This window comes from Triturus cristatus, chromosome 6 (assembly GCF_964204655.1).
Source record: "Triturus cristatus chromosome 6, aTriCri1.1, whole genome shotgun sequence".
NCBI classification, from domain to species: domain Eukaryota; kingdom Metazoa; phylum Chordata; class Amphibia; order Caudata; family Salamandridae; genus Triturus; species Triturus cristatus.
This window is the reverse complement of record NC_140589.1, coordinates 181,079,660-181,096,569: the sequence shown is the minus strand read 5'-3', so window position 1 is coordinate 181,096,569 and position 16,910 is coordinate 181,079,660.

Genomic DNA, 16,910 nt, shown 5'->3' with positions numbered 1-16,910 from the left:
AGCAGGAAGGGAGGCAACCGCTGGACCGACTCAAGGGGAAGTGGGAGAGGGACCTAGAGAGGGACATCCCGGAAGCTACCTGGCCCAAATTAGTGGAGAGGGCGTGGAAGGTTACAAGGAATGCTAGGTTTCAGCTCATACAATTCTATGTGCTCCACAGGGCATATATGACCCCGACGCACATCCAGCGGATTTTCAAGGTGGATAATGCTAGCTGCCCTAGGTGTGGGATTGCGGAGGCGGATTTTCGGCATATGTTCTGGTCCTGCCCGCATCTGAGTGGGTATTGGAGAGAGGTATTCACAGAGTTGGAGGTGGTTACAGAGCGAACACTTAACAAGGATATGGGGGTGAGCTTGCTGCATTGCTACCCGCACACAAAACATAACAAGGTGACCAGCAGATTTATTGATCTGGGTCTGCTAATAGCTAAACGGGAAATAACCAGCCATTGGAAACACAGTCAGGGACCTAGAGTCCGGAGATGGAAACACAAATTTTTTAAGTGGGCGGTGAGCGAAAGTGCAACTAAACTGAGACTGGCGCATAGGTCGCAGAATGAGGTAATGCTGGAAGGAGCAAGGGCCTGGGAGGCGTTGGTAGAGGCACTGCGGAGGCCTGCCAGAGACTTGCAGGATGACCCAGCTCTTTTCGATGGCGGATCACAGGGAGCAGTGGGGGGAGCGCAAGACCAGGAAGAGCACTAGACAGGGAAGCGTCAGGCAAATTGGGGAGGGAGGCCGTACGATAGAGAAGGCACCTTTCTGATACCCATAAGAATTGGGCGGACTGCAACATGGTATATGGAGCGGAGCACACTGGAAGGGGAGGGGGGGAGCAGGGGTGGGAAGGCACTACTAGCTAGGCTGTTGGGGAGCTTGACGGATTTGGGAATTATTCGTGATTTGATATATGGATGTAAAGATGTTATTTATAAAAACAAAGTTAAAAAAAAATCACAACCCATTACACCAGGAACACACCTGTTGGGGCTCCCACCCTCAACTACGCAAGACCAGAAGGAACCTTTGCCCTGTAACAGTGGTAACACAAGAAAAGATTCAGAAGTAAGACAACGGCTGGCTTTTTCATCCTAATGCACTGAGATATTTGTTCATTTCACAACCAAGAAAGACATAGGCTCCATCACTGACCAAAGCCCCCCATCTCGACACTCGCAGAGTGCGCAGCAACCCCCAGGATGGGTGGTGACTTCAGCCCCACAAGAAGCCTTCTCATCTGCGACAGAAAGTGGAGACCCACGGAGATCATTGCTAGTGCGTGAATTGATCAGACCAGTTACCAACAATCACTTTCCCCGAGCCCACCCCTATAATGAAGGGCATACTAAAAGGTGTCTAGGCGAGGATCAACCGACCAAGCTGGCAGTCTTTCCATACTACCCCTCGGAAGGGAGGCACGATGTACTGAATCGATCCAACATACTAAGGTTACGTCAGGCTACTCTATTCAGTCAAAGATAACCTCAGATGACATATTGAGCGTGGAATTTAAAATTACCTCAGAGTGCTGCAATGGGAGGGAAGCCACATTTTTAACATTAAAAACAACTTCACTGGCAGAAGATATACTAGACTGTAAGGCCATCCTCGAGGAATGGGGCATAGGAATTTCAAAAATACGAGCACCGAAGTACCCAGCACCGCTAAGAAAGCTACTTGATCCACTCAACCCAATGGTCCACCCCTATAGTATACTAAGGGGGACCGGGCCCCTGCTTCGCCAATAACAGATAGATAACATAAATATATCTTGTATTCACTCTTCAACAAGGGGCATGACCAGGAAAATAGTAACAGGACAAACAGGGGTAGAACACCAACCCGACCGGAAACGAGTTCCCCACATCCTGTCCAGTGAATCCTCTGCCTATTTCTAGCAGTGAGAAGTGCCCATTAGAGCCACAACAACTCATAACTTTTCTGTCGTGGAATGTAGCGGGGCTCTCAAGACTTCTAAGCTCAAAAACAGCAAAATCACTGCTACTGGCATCCGATGTTCTCTGTTTCCAAGAAACATGGTCACTAACCCCTTTAACAATTGTTGGCTTCCAAGGGATCCATCATGCAGCTAAGAAACAAAACATCTTTGGGAGGCCCTCCGGAGGCCTGTCAATATACCTCAACTTGAACATGAAAATAAAAACACACCCAATTTCAACTCAAGATGAGATGCTTCAAGCGCTCGTACTAGAGAGCACCAAGTCTTCCGCGTCTCGACTTAAAATCCTCCTGATTAACGTCTACTTTAACAGCTTTGGCTCAGCACAAGCAACAAGACTCCACCAGCTGTGCAACAATTTGGATCAAATCCTTTGCGATCATGTTAATCATGATATACTAATCTGCGGTGATTTTAACCTGCGACAACTAGGATTATTTAACATCACCTGCCCACCTCTAAATCCCTTAAGCACTCAAATAAATAATATTTTAAGTAAACATGGCCTACAATCTGTACAGATTTTAGCTAATAATCTAGAACCATCATCTCAACTCTTGAAGACCTTCAGGGGAATAAGTACCATCGATTATGTTTTTGCCTCTGTGAAATTTACAAACCACCTTGGGAGCTTTAAAGTGCATCTCTCAAATGATAGTGACCATCTTCCACCTTGCACAACCTTTAACATTAATCTACCTAAATGCAAAGGCCACAAGGTTTTGGGCACTTCCTGCAATGACGAAACACTACATCTAACTCGAAGAATAAAATGGGGCCACATCAATCTACGAAACCTAGCATCTTGGAAAGCTGCTACTGGACTGACCCTGCAAGTCCAAAGTGCCATCACGCATGCGACTTTTAATGATAGCACATGCCGAAAAATATTGCTGCTTACTTCCTATCGCCGGCTGAGCAGATCTTTCAGTATATATAATGGGGCAGATTTATGTTCCCTGGCGCATCCCTGCAAATCAGCATGGATGCGCCAGGGAAGATGCGTCACGCAAGTTTACCCTTGCGCAACAATAGATGCGCCGTATTTACAATGCAGCGCATCGTGGTGCAAGGATAAACAGATGCGTGACGCATCTGATGGCGGAAGGGCGGCGCATTGCTGGAGTTGCGTCGCAAGCGCGACGCAGCTCCAGCAAGGCTCGGGGGTGCCCTATCGGTACAATGCTGTGTCAATCCTTACGCCTGCTTCAAGCAGGCGCAGGGATTTGACGCAGCATGGCCGGAAAATCTTGTAGATTTCACTCAGCCACTTTTCGGAGGTGTTCCTGCGCCGGAACGCCCCCCCCTGTGAAGGTACGCCCACATGTGGCGCAAGCTTTACAACGTGACGCATCTCTCTAGATGCGTCACGTTGTAAATCTGCCGCAGCATGGCGCTGGCTTTGCGCCGCCGCTGCGTCCCAAACGGGACGCAACGGAGGGGGAAAAGTGATGCACAGGGCTTATAAATCTGCCTCAAAATATTTATATTGTTCTAGAGGCAAGATTTCATTCGATATTCTTGTTCATATTGCAGGAATGCTTGTGTGTTTTAAACTTGGATCAAATCTGTATTCAACATGTGTGGCAGTAAGAGAATTAACCCATTGTATCCATCTTGCATGTAATGCTTTCCCATTTGGGATGCTGGCTTTTGTAACAGCTTCTAAAGCTGGTACTATAGTCACGACAATAAAGCGTTTCCCTTGAGCCAGTGCTCTTTCTTTTGCTACAGCAGCCTGAACGGCTATCAGTATTTTTTCTGTTGAAGTGGAACGCATTTCTGCATTTGTGTACAGGTATGGTTTGTAAGTGATTGGTACAGTTTTCCCTCATTAAAGGTCAAATAACTGTACCCGCATTGACCCGCAATTATTCGGATCACTAAGTGGCGTACGTTTATGCGTGTTTGGAAGTGTTTGGAAGCAATCATGTCTTCCTGGAGTAAACAAAGAATATTAGTATGTTCTTGTGTCCAATCTCTGGCTGAAAAGTCAGGTTTTATTAAGTCATAGAAAGGCTTTACCCTTTGTGCATAATCTAAAATGTATGCTCTGCCGAAATTTAGGAACCGTAGTATTGATTGTAAAAATGTTTATGATTTTGGAGGCTGGAGCAGCGCACACTTTTCTAAAAAGTTGGCTGCCAGACTTTTGCCTATACTACACAGCTCAAATCCCAAAAATAGGACATTGAGGTGGGCTATTTTTGATTTTTTAAAGTTACATTCGTAGCCCTCTCTTGCAAATCCCATAATTATGGTGCTTACCCTGGTCAGGTGCCTCTCTAAGTCGTCGTCTGTTAGATAAATATCATCCACATAGGAAAACGCTTCTTCATCAAATTTTTGAAGTAACTCTGTTACTCTTGCTGAAAATACCCCGGGGCTATTTTTGTACCCTTTGGCGAGTCGGCAAAATTGTCGCTGTGAACCTAACGTGCTGAATGCCGTAAGATACCTGCTTTCAGGAGCTATATTTTGACAGAAAAATCCATTTGAGATATCAAGTGTGGTTTTGTATTTTTTGCGCACAATGTTATTCATTAGTGCGGCACTATGTGCATTTAGGACAGCAAATGTCTTTGTGCATGAGTTTAAATGTCTGTAATCTAAAACTAGACGATATGTATTGTCGGGTTTAGCAACAGGAAATGTACCTCATTGGAGAGGTACATTCTTCAATTACCCCCTGGTATTCAAGTTGATCTAAAATCTCCCTGACCTATTTATATTATTCTAGAGGCAAGATTTCATTAGATATTCTTGTTCATATTGAAGGAATGCTTGTGTGTTTTAAACTTGGATCAAATCTGTATTCAACGTCTGTTGCAGTAAGAGAATTAGCCCATTGTATCAATCTCGCATGTAATGCTTTCCCATTTGGGATGCTGGCTTTTGTAACAGCTTCTAAAGCTGGTACTGGAGTCACGACAATACAGCGTTTCCCCTGAGCCAGTGCTCTTTCTTTTGCTACAGCAGCCTGAACGGCTGTCGGTATTTTTTCTGCTGAAGTGGAACGCATTTCTGCATTTGTGTACAGGTGTGGTTTGTAAGTGATTGGTATAGTTCTCCCTCATTAAAGGTCAAATAAGTGTACCTGCATTGACCCGCAATTATTCGGATCACTAAGTGGCGTACGTTTACGCGTGTTTGGAAGTGTTTGGAAGCAATCATGTCTTCCTGGAGTAAACAAAGAATATTAGTATGTTCTTGTGTCCAATCTCTGGCTGAAAAGTCAGGTTTTATTAAGTCATAGAAAGGCTTTACCCTTTGTGCATAATCTAAAATGTATGCTCTGCCGAAATTTAGGAACCGTAGTATTGATTGTAAAAATGTTTATGATTTTGGAGGCTGGAGCAGCGCACACTTTTCTAAAAAGTTGGCTGCCAGACTTTTGCCTATACTACACAGCTCAAATCCCAAAAATAGGACATTGAGGTGGGCTATTTTTGATTTTTTAAAGTTACATTCGTAGCCCTCTCTTGCAAATCCCATAATTATGGTGCTTACCCTGGTCAGGTGCCTCTCTAAGTCGTCGTCTGTTAGATAAATATCATCCACATAGGAAAACGCTTCTTTATCAAATTTTTGAAGTAACTCTGTTACTCTTGCTGAAAATACCCCGGGGCTATTTTTGTACCCTTTGGCGAGTCGACAAAATTGTCGCTGTGAACCTAACGTGCTGAATGCCTTAAGATACCTGCTTTCATGCGCTATATTTTAACAGAAAAATCCATTTGAGATATCAAGTGTGGTTTTGTATTTTTTGCGCACAATGTTATTCATTAGTGCGGCACTATGTGCATTTAGGACAGCAAATGTCTTTGTGCATGAGTTTAAATGTCTGTAATCTATAACTAGACGATATGTATTGTCGGGTTTAGCGACAGGAAACAGGATTGTTCATTGGAGAGGTACATTTTTCAATTACCCCCTGGTATTCAAGTTGATCTAAGATCTCCCTGACCTGTTATTTAGCTTCTTGCTTTATTGGATATTGCATCTGAGCATTAGGTGAAACTTTTAATGGGATCAAGTGGTAGGTTGAATTCTCATCCCACCCTGCGTGATTTTTGTACAATGCCGGGGCTTGGGCTACTGCCCACTCCAGTGCATATGTATGTTTTACGGTGAACGGGAACATGGTTGGAAAATGCAGGAAAAATTCTACTTTCTGCCCTGGGGCACTCCACTACGAATGCAGGCGGCTAATCTTGTTCTGTTAACAGGATGTTATAACCAGATGATAAGTTCTTCCATAAAAGACCTTTTACTTTCCTGGGCTTGTCCCCCTTCATCCGGAGTGTTATTTCATATAATTTATGTAGGACGCTCACCCTGGTGTCTGGTGTTTCCACTGTGATGTAATCATTCAACTTCGCTGTCATCAGAAATTCCTTCAGGTTCAGGCGAGCTATTGTTACTTCTGCCGCACTGTCTAGCATCGTCAGAGCCCATTCCTCGTTCAGAAGTTGTGTCCTCAGAGAGGGAGTTTACGATCTAGCAAGACCAGATAGGAAGAGAGCAGGGAAAGATTGCGAGTTTTTTGTCAGACCAGATTTCTGTCAGGCAACAGTTGAGCGGAGGTGGCAGCTCCGCCAGTTGAAAGCGGCGTTCCAAGCGAAAGGGGTGCAAGCTTTTTTGCTTTTTCCATCAAAGCTTAAAATAATATATCAGGGTCAGAAAAGATTCTTCGTATCTTAAATCCAGGCAAAGGATTTTTTGAATTCTATGTAGGTTTATATTGTCCTTTTTGTGGCTCGCCATCACAGGGGTAACTATCCTCTTTAGATACAGATGTGAGGGGGTGTTTTTCTCTTTTGGTTGATGTTTCATTTGCTTATTTCGATTCTCCCCCTGCTGGTTTTTCTTCTTTTTTGGCCAAGATGGGTGGAAGGATCTAGGGGAGAGCGGTGGGCAGCCTGCTCATTTAACCATCATAAGGACCCAGGTCCTGTTGCCTCGTGAGGGGGGTGTAGTTCAGGGGGGGGAAGGGGCTGGGGGGGGGTACTGGGTGGGGGGGTGATCTGGTGTCAAGGGGGAGGAAAGGGGGGGTTTTGGTGTTTGGGTTTTTAATTGTAGTCATGACAATCGTAATATTAGTGATGAGGTTGTTACAGAGTGTATGAATAAAAATGATGGCGCTTTCATAGCAGTATCCAGCGATAAATTGAGATTGGGACTTATGCTTTGTTTAAATGGTAGGCTGCGTATAGCTACATGGAATACCTGTGGCCTGAATGATGGTAAGAAGCGGGCGCTCTTATCTAAAGTTCTACAAACCATGCAACTTGATATTCTATGTCTACAAGAGACACACGTGCCATGGGGGAAGCGGTAGTGTCTGAAACTCTTGGGGTTTGATCTAGTAGCCTGCACAAAACAGTCTTCAAAACAGTTGGGGTTTGCAAAAGAGCAAAATTGGATGGAGCTGAAAGATGGGCGGTAGTTGAAATTTTGAATAATAACATGCCTATTTCGATTTGTTCCATCTACGGCTCAAATTTAGATGATCCGGCAATTTTGAAATGTCTAAATGTCGAACTAGCATTGTGGTCGCACCCAATTATTGTTTGTGGGGACATGAATATTCACTTGCCAGGCAATTTTAATCTTCTAGGTAATCAAAAGTACCATGGGAGGAAGCCAAGGGTTTTTCAGGCCCTTCAGACGTTAATCTCTGAACATGGACTTGCTGATATTTGGCATAAGCACAAAAAAGATGAGGATGGTTTTACATATTACTCTGCCCCCCCACAAAAAAATGGTGCGGCTGGATTATCTTTTTATTTCAGATCAACTGCTAGGGGAGGCTTCGGTTGAAGTTCCCCCGAGAACTTTATCAGATCACAATGCGGTGATTGTGGAGTATTTGTGGGGGAGGTTGGTTAGAGCCCCTAGACCGTGGACTTTTGAAAAAAAACTTCTTTCGGATCAGTCTTATCGGGATCACATGACCAAATGGATAGCAGAATTTTTTAGTTTTAACCGAAAGACTGCTTCGGATAGCATAGTATGGGATACATTCAAAGCCGCGGTGCGGGGAGAGACCAAGAGCTTCGCAGCTTATCGCTGGAGGACCATTCAGGATCAGATTAAGGGTTGTGTAGAGCAGTTACGGGTCGCAGAGATGGCGCTGACACAGAATATCAAGGACGGTCTTAATACGGATCAAAGTCAACAGACGGTGGCCATGGTCAAATCCAAGTTACTGGAATTTTTTGGGAAGGACTTGGCTGCAAAATATACTCAATATCGTGCGATGATGTATGAATTTGGTGAAAACTGTGGCAGAGTTCTTGCCAAACGGCTTCAGCAGAGAAGTATGACAAACAGAATGACTAGTGTTTTGGATCAGCATGGCCAGGTGCAGGACACTCAGGAGGGGGTTATGGATGTTTTTGGGAAGTTTTATACTCTGCTCTATAAGGAAGAGGGCTATGACATCCATTGAGTCTTTGGCCGAAGGATTTTTGCAGGGTATAGATACCTCCATAGTCACAATAGACCAGAATGAAGTTCTCTCTGTCCCAATTGTATGGGAAGAGGTTGAATTGGCCATAAAAGCTTTGGCTAACGGGAAGGCCGCTGGTCCGGATGCTATTCCGCTAGAATTTTATAGGGCCTTTGCCCAAGAAATCCAACAGGATGTCCTATCAGTTTTTAGGGACGCCCAGAGGGGCATTATACCTGAATCTTGGAGGCAAACAACCATTGTACTCTTTAAAAAGAAAGATAAACCTGCGCTGAATCCGTCATCTTATCGCCCTATCTCATTAATCAATACAGATAGTAAAGTTTATTCGAAAATTGTAGCTTCTAGGCTCGCTGAAGTTATTACCCCATTAGTGTCTATCCGGCAACATGGTTTTATCCCTGGAAGGGACACAGCTGATCATGTAAGGTGGGTCATCGCCCTGTTGGATTGGGCGCAGGCCACGGAATCTGCCCTCGGGGTGATCCTACTGGACGTCGAGAAGGCGTTCGATAGGGTCTCCTGGGGGTTTTAGTGGGCAGTGCTCCATTGTAAGGAATTTAGCACGGAATTTATACAGGCACTGCAAGCACTGTATATCTCTCCAGTGGCAACATTTCGTATTTCAGGGCAGGAAACTGGGCTATTCAACATCGGTAGGGGCACAAGGCAAGGCTGTCCGTGTTCGCCGTTGCTCTTTGCTCTGTACATTGAACCGTTCCTTAGTAAAATTGAAGAGGATCCAAATATTTTGCCGGTTAGGGTTAATGGCACAGACTATAAGACGCTGGCATACGCGGACGACATCGTGATTTTAACAAGGGATGTCTCTTCGGCGTTTGCGACTATAAAAAGTCTGGCAGAGCAATTTGGATTACTGTCAGGATACAAGCTGAACGTCGATAAGACGCAGATTCTACATTCAGTCTTTATGCGTCCCTCTGACGTCCCTCTTACCACAGAAGCGACGTATCTGGGGGTCAAATTTACTGCCTCAGTAGCTAGTATCCCTGACTTGAATATGCTCCCAGTGGTCAAATCTATCAATATAAAACTTGGAAGATTAGATCATTAGCATCTTTCACTGTATGGTCGATTTAATATTCTTAAAATGCTGGTCCTGCCGAAATTAATGTATCTGTTTAGAACTATCCCGCTAGAACTCTCTCAAGCATCTCTGAGTAGTGCCGAGAGGGCCTGCTCTAGATTTCTCTGGGATACCGTCGATCACGTAGGGCAGCCAAATGGATGTGTCTCCCTAGAGATCGTGGGGGATGGGTGGTCCCTAATTTTTTAATGTATTATTGGTCAGCTATGTTGCAACACTTTGGAATACTTTTAGTAGGAGATAGGGCTGAGGTCCCGCTAGCAAATAGGCCTACTATCTATGAAATAGGCCTGGGTGATGCGGCTAAGGGTATTCTAGTGAAGATACTTGAACCGAGTTACTTTAAAAAGACAAGGTTCAAAGTAATCCAGGAAGTGTTTGCGATTTGGCGGAAGATTCGTCGCAGGTGTGCAATTCCAAACATTAATATATACACGTCCTTCTCTGCTGCTGGAATGTTGCCTTCGATCTTCCAAGATCAGGTTATCTTTAGATGGCAGTCATTGGGCTTGCAGGTCATTGGTGATTTGTGCTCGGGGGGGCAAATGGCTTCCTTTTCTTTTCTTAGGGAGAAGTTTAATTTACATACCCATGATTTCTTTAAATATCTACAGATCAGAAGCTTTTTTAACAAACCCCGAAACGAGATGGCTATAAAGCTTGGAAACGTAACTATAATCGAATTGGCCCGAAGGAAAGCAAGAATAGGTATGGTTTATCAGTATTTTCTATCCTTTTTACCGGATGATTTGGATATGCAGGAAACGAAGTGGGTGGGGAAATTTAGCAAGACGGGGGTTGATATTAGGCTTACGGTACAGCTAGCAAGGCAGATCTCAGCTTCGGGTAGTTTACAGACGCAATGCTATATGGTGATATTTGATCTGTACTACACACCTGCAAAGATTGCAAAGTGGGTTGGACGGAAGGGTGATAGGTGTGCTAGGTGTGGACTTCAAGGTACTGATGTAGTGTATATGTTTTATTTGTGTCCTAAGCTTGGGGTATTTCTGCATGAAATTGAGCACTTCATCAATGCAGTGCTAAAGATTCAGGTCAAAATCTCCCCGGAATTTGTGATAATGGGATGTGATGGCACCGGGTCTGCCGGTGGTTCCAGATACACTGCCGCATTTCTTTTTCTAGCAATGGCAATGATTCTGCTATGTATTACATCTCAGTGGATCAGCCCGGAAGCTCCAACTTTTCTTAATTGGAGAGGCAGGATGCTTGCATTATATAACTTGGAGTCGTCTGTCTAACTTTTAAGGGGGAGAAAGAGGCAGGAGTTGGGAACCAGAATTTGGGCCCCCTTCAAGAAGTGGTCCAATGGGTGATGGGTATGTTTGAGCTGGACTAATTATAGTCTGTATAGTTGTACAGATATATCTTATGTTGTGTTTATGTCTGCCATCTCCGTTCTGTTTATCTGGCTTCTTAATTACTGCACAAGTCTTAGTATGCCAACCCCTGACAGTTTCCTGGCTTTCTAGCTCTTTAGGGTATTATTTATTTATCTCATGTTCCATGCTGGCTGTTTATGTATTTTTCTTCTTTTTTTTCTTCTCTCTTTACTATTATTTCTTGTATAATATGTTTGTCATGACCTGTGTTAATTACAAAATATAACATTAAAATAAAGTTAAAAAAAAAAAAATTGTGGGCATGAATGATTTTCAGACCAGCAACTTTCTTTTTCTTAAATTGAGGTTTTGGATTTTGTTTATCTTCTTTTTTAGAAGTAAAGTCTTGAGGGCGCTGCTTGTCTCTGGACTGTGTGCGCTCCTCTCTATTTCTGACCATCCTTCTCTTTCAGAGCTTTTCTTTGAGCCCTGAAAGGAACGAGAGGAACGTGTATCAGTATCCTGATACCTGTCAGGTTTCCTAATGTTATCCCTATTCCTAAGGTTATACCTCTTTTCAGGGGGGTCCTGCTGAGGAGATCTACCTTGGGACTGAATTCTTTTGTCTTTAAAGCTTTCTTTTTTATCACCCCAATTCATTTTTAGATGACGTAGCTGTCTGCAGAGAAGTGTCCTTTTCGGGACTGCCCTGTAGTTGAGGTTTTAAAGCTTATCCCCCCAAACTATCCCTGCCTAATTTTGCATATGCAGTTTCAATTATTTGGGGTAGTTCAGCCCCCTGTAATAATGGGCCGACCTCCATTAGGCGTTGGCAGATTGCAACTGATGCTGCTTCCCCTTTAATGTTAGCTAGTATTATGGCTGATACCTGGTCATAGTTATTTAATAACTTCATCCCTAAATTTATGGCAGTTTCTGCTCCGTACTCATTTTGTATTTGTCTTAATACATCAGGTATTATTGCTAATGAAGAAATACCATGAGTTCTGGTATATATGGCAGCAAAGACTGTACCCCAAGAGGTGCAATCCTCTAACTGTAGTGTAATCCCCATGGGCAAACATATTGTTAACATTCTTTGTTTTTAAATGGTGTTGTATTTGGGAATACTGCTTCTAACTGGGTTATTTTCTGAGCTACCCAAAAAGGAATTTGTTCATGTTTTGTGGGCACTTTGCCCATTACCGTGTGTAATGTTTGTGGAGTAATTTTAGTACCGGAGCTCTGTGTAGGAGCTGGAGTTGGTGTAATTACTATTGGTTGGACCGCTAGTGTCCTTAAGACAAAGTGTGTCATGTTTCTGTAGAGTTTTATCAACTCTTTGTGTTGAACAAGCAGTTCATCTCCTGGCAAAGTGTCAATGTCTGGATGTGGTGCATAGGTCGCTAATATCGGCCATGTTGCTCCTGGTCTTCCTAAAGGACCAAGCCTTGCTTTTGTTCTTGCTTTTGTTCTTGTATGGGGTAGGGCACCATTTAACCAGAAAATATGTTCCTGGTAAGTAAGCGGAATGTTTATTGGGTTGACAACTCCGTTTTCATCAGCCATCGTGTATAGAACACAGAATAACTGTCCAAGGAAGTTATGTAAAGGTTTACTGCAAAGGTTTTATGCACAAATTTGGGAATATGTCCTTCAAGCTTGATTAACTAACAGCCAATAAATAGGATATCTCGCCTACTCAGCTGTGGCGGAGTTTCTTCCCACACTCTCCAGACGTCTCTGGGTGTTGTAAATAGAATAAGCATGACTGAGCTACTCAGATTCTACTGAAAAATAAGCCATTAGACCACGTAGGGCCATTAGACCACGTAGGGCCATTAGACCACGTTGGGCGCCATGTAGTGTAGTTCCTATTGTACCCTTCATGCAGGACCGGCGCATTTCTGGATATCATAAACTGTGGGTCTGGTGGCAGACTGACTCTGTACACCCCCGCCGAGTATGTTAGCCTGTTTTCTCATTAGCTAGCTCAAACTGCCACTAGAATCTCCTTCTATCAGAGAGATTAGTTTTTGGCAACCGTAGAATAAAACAAACCCTGATTCCTCAGACTCGTGATGACAATATACTACTTTTCACTCAGTCACTCGTGCTTGCTTGTTTTGCTCTCAGAGAGATACACAGAAGAAACAGTCAGACGTGTTTACAATAAGAATTTATTGTACCGTTGATCTTCTCATGTAAAACATATGTGCTGCTACAACTGTAATACAGTAGCAGAGATATAGAACCAGCAGTACAGTGAATAAAAAGGAATATTATTGTTCTACCATTTTGCAACAGTCATGAACACATACATGAATATAAAATGCATTTATACAATAAAGTGCGTACTCCTAAAATGCCTGACTAGATGTACCTGAGTGTACCTAGCATGTAAGTAGGTGTGGAAGAGCTAAAGAGCCTAATAGCCTAATATCTTAGACCCAAGAGCCAAGAATCCCGCTAGGATTTAGTCAAACCCCCATACGTGAATAGTGAGAGTGTAGGACTTCGTCCTGTACTTGAGTTGGACACCCCGTCATGGATAGTTAGACCACTGTCAGCTGGAGCGATGGCAAGCCAGAGCCACAGCGTCTCTGGTCAGTGTGTCGGCCTTGAAGTCTCGGTTCCCTCCTGACTACTGATAGCAAGAGGTGCTGTATTTATACGGTCTATGTGCGTATGTTACCCATTGTTCAGTATGAGGATGACGTTGGGGATTAAACCTTTGTGCGTAGATAGGAGCGGTGAAGGATGCCCCCTGGAGAGTGTACTCATAAATTATTCATATGTGCTAAGGATGACGTCTTAGCAATATCCATTGGGCAGAACCCACCCTCGTCATAGAACTAGGTGAAAGGTTTAGTCCTTAAAAGGCGTCAGTCCTTATAAGTCGTTCTGTCCTTATTTGGAGTTATGTCCTTATAAAGCTCATTCATATGAAATGAAGGGGATATGATGTAGGGAAAGAGTACGATGTTCTCTAAACCTATATTAGGGTACTGATATGAAATATAACAACACTTAAAGCCACCCTGCATGACTTTACCAGTGCTTGTAAATATTGCCCCTTTTCACACAACACATTTTGCGCACGCAACACCCATGTCCACTGATGCATTTCCAGTTTTACGAGATATCTAAAACCCTAGGGGTGGCGTAACGAGATGCAACGAGGAGATTTTTTTTTATTTCCCCTCATTTATTTGCTCTTTCATTGCTTACTGCATTCTGCAGCACACATTGGAAGAAGAAATCACCTCAAATTAGTGCTTTTGTGGAGGAAGGTGCCCCTTCCTGCACAAAGCACAAAAACAATCTCCCCACGATGCAGGCATCCCTGCACCATGGTGCAAGGGTGCCTGAGCCAGCGCCTGGCAGCAGTTTGTGCGCCAGAGTAGGCGGAAGCACAGAGATGTTATATATTGTTGTAAATATGTTGCACCCATGTGCCTCGAAACTAACGCAGCGTGGCGCAGCAAAATGACTTGCGGCACCGCGCTTAGTTAGTTTCTTTTAAATCTGTCCAAAATCTTTAAATTGTGTATAGCTATGGCCCCAATGGGCCGATTTGAGCAATTTTGGACTCATTTTACTCCCACTAAGACAACTTTCTGCCTTACTGCTGAGTTCTTCAACAGAATTCGTATGTGTGACTTTGGGTCCCTTTCCAAAACCCAAAATGCAGGTCTGATTCTGGTCCTTTCATATGTACAAGGGCCAGAAAACTATAGAAAGACTACAACTCGCTTGTCATAACTAATGCTCCTTTCCTTTTCTGTAATAAAGATGACATTTCCTCAGCCTGACAGCAGACCGTGAATCTGACTCTTCAGATAAACCTGTTTCATCATCTACCGTGCTGAAGTTGCTGCCATTCACAACAGGAGCAGGAGGGCTTCCTGTGATCCTTTCATCACTCACAGAAAATGTAAGAACTCCCCGACCTGTCAGTTTGATGTCCTCAGTTGGACTGGAATTTTTTTATTCCAGTATTAAATGCTGCCACTAAAAGAGGGAGACTGCTTTTTGTCAAAATGATTAGAGAACTGTTGGAGAGATTATACAATATTAGTATTTTTCAAATTGTATTCATTTAAATATCCCATTTCAATTTTAAAGCTTTTTTGTTATTTCCATTTCCCACTAGCGAGCAACATGACCAAAGCCCATAGACGGTTCTTTCATCAACCTATCACCCTTCTGTGGCCTTAGGTTTATCAGTTACATTCATTTGCTATATCCAAGTAAAACCCTGACTCTATTCTGTTGCATGGCATGTATGGCATTGCTATGAAGACACAACCCCAGCCTGTAAAGTTCAGAAATTATCCAATACATCAGTTGCCATATTACAGAACGTACTGTTTTCGCAGGGCTCGGGGGCTTTGGTACTATAGAAGGGGTGCAGGTGCTTGTGTAGGCCCTTCTATAATAGTGATCATGGCTGTACGCATTCTGCACTGCCGCAATCCCTGTGAGGAGTTTCGCATACAAATGAGAGAACAATATGCCTTTGCACTTGCACCGTATCATGACTAAGGCTCCTGGTTTTATGGTATTTATTTTTTAACATTTCTGTCTGTATTTATCCGTATTCATTTTTTGGCCATCTTATTGGTATTTATCCATATTTATTATGGGAAAAAATGGAGTCACAAAATTGTATATATCCACATTTTTTTAAATGATGAAAGGCGCATTCATGCTTTGATACCTGTCGCATTTTAGCAAATTAAGCAGCCAAATATAACAAAACACTACACCCACAGGTAAATATTACAATTATACATCATATATATATTAACATATGCCTGTATTGAATTAAACTTATCCTGTTTTTTAATTCCCCATGGTGTCTCTCGGCTCAGCTGTTGGCCTGTGATTCGTGAAAGACAGCATGGAGAGTCTCTCAAAAGAAGCACAATTTTCAGTATTTTTCTCCTTTACAAAATAAATACAGAGAAGAAACCCATTGTTTTCTGTCTGTATTCATCTGTAAAAATTAGAAAAATCTAAAACTATGAGCTTTAATCATGACGTGGGCATAGAGGCAAAGAAGCTGTCAGGTGGTAGACTGAAGGTGCACCACAGAGAGGTAGCACACAGTCAGTGCATCCATCAAGATTGCACTTAGGAAGTCAGGCACGGGGCCTGAGAGACCCCCACAGGCATCCTCTTGCAGGCAAGTGCAATGACATGTTACACTCACATGCAGGGGGACCCTGATCCCTCTTCAAACAATGGCTGGCCAGCCCCCAGTGAAAGACTGAGCTGCAGGTTCGAACCAGGGCTCTGACTTTCACTGATGTGCTCTCATCAGGACATGTGCAAACTCTCAAAGTATCTTAGCAAGAATATCAGCAATAAACATATTGGAAAAGTACATATTTTTAGGTAAGTTTAAACTTTCTTTGATTTATTTCACATGCATAATTATTTGACAATCCATATTTCTTCAAGGTGCCTAGATATGGAGTTCATGCTAAATCTACACTTACTTGTATGTACTTAAAATGTTTTTTTGTTATAGATATTCTGACAAACAACCACACAGAGGTTCAGCCTAAGCATTATATACAATAAACTTCTGTAAGATAGCCTAGGAAGTGTTGGGATCCTGGATCCTGCCACTCATACAGCCAACCCAGATCCTCATCTGACTGACCCTGGTTTATGCAGCTGTGTCATTAGATCTACTCACGCTCACTGCAGCAGGCACAGTGATAAGAGGGAAGTCCTGAATAGGTGTAGTGGGAAAAAGACCATCACTGTTTGCCACAGTGCTCATGCATGAGTCCAGGGTTGCTTTGTTCACACCATCAGTGTGAGCTGTGAACAGGACAGATAAGCACGACAGACTGGCTGCCTTTTGTGCTTTCACCATCACTATCCAAATAAGGAGCTTTTTGATGAAGGCACTGGACCATACGTACCTTTAATGTCTGTGTCCTGGGCCCAAAACCCCATGGTGCATAGAACTGCACATTTCTTTCAACACTACCAAATGTTAATG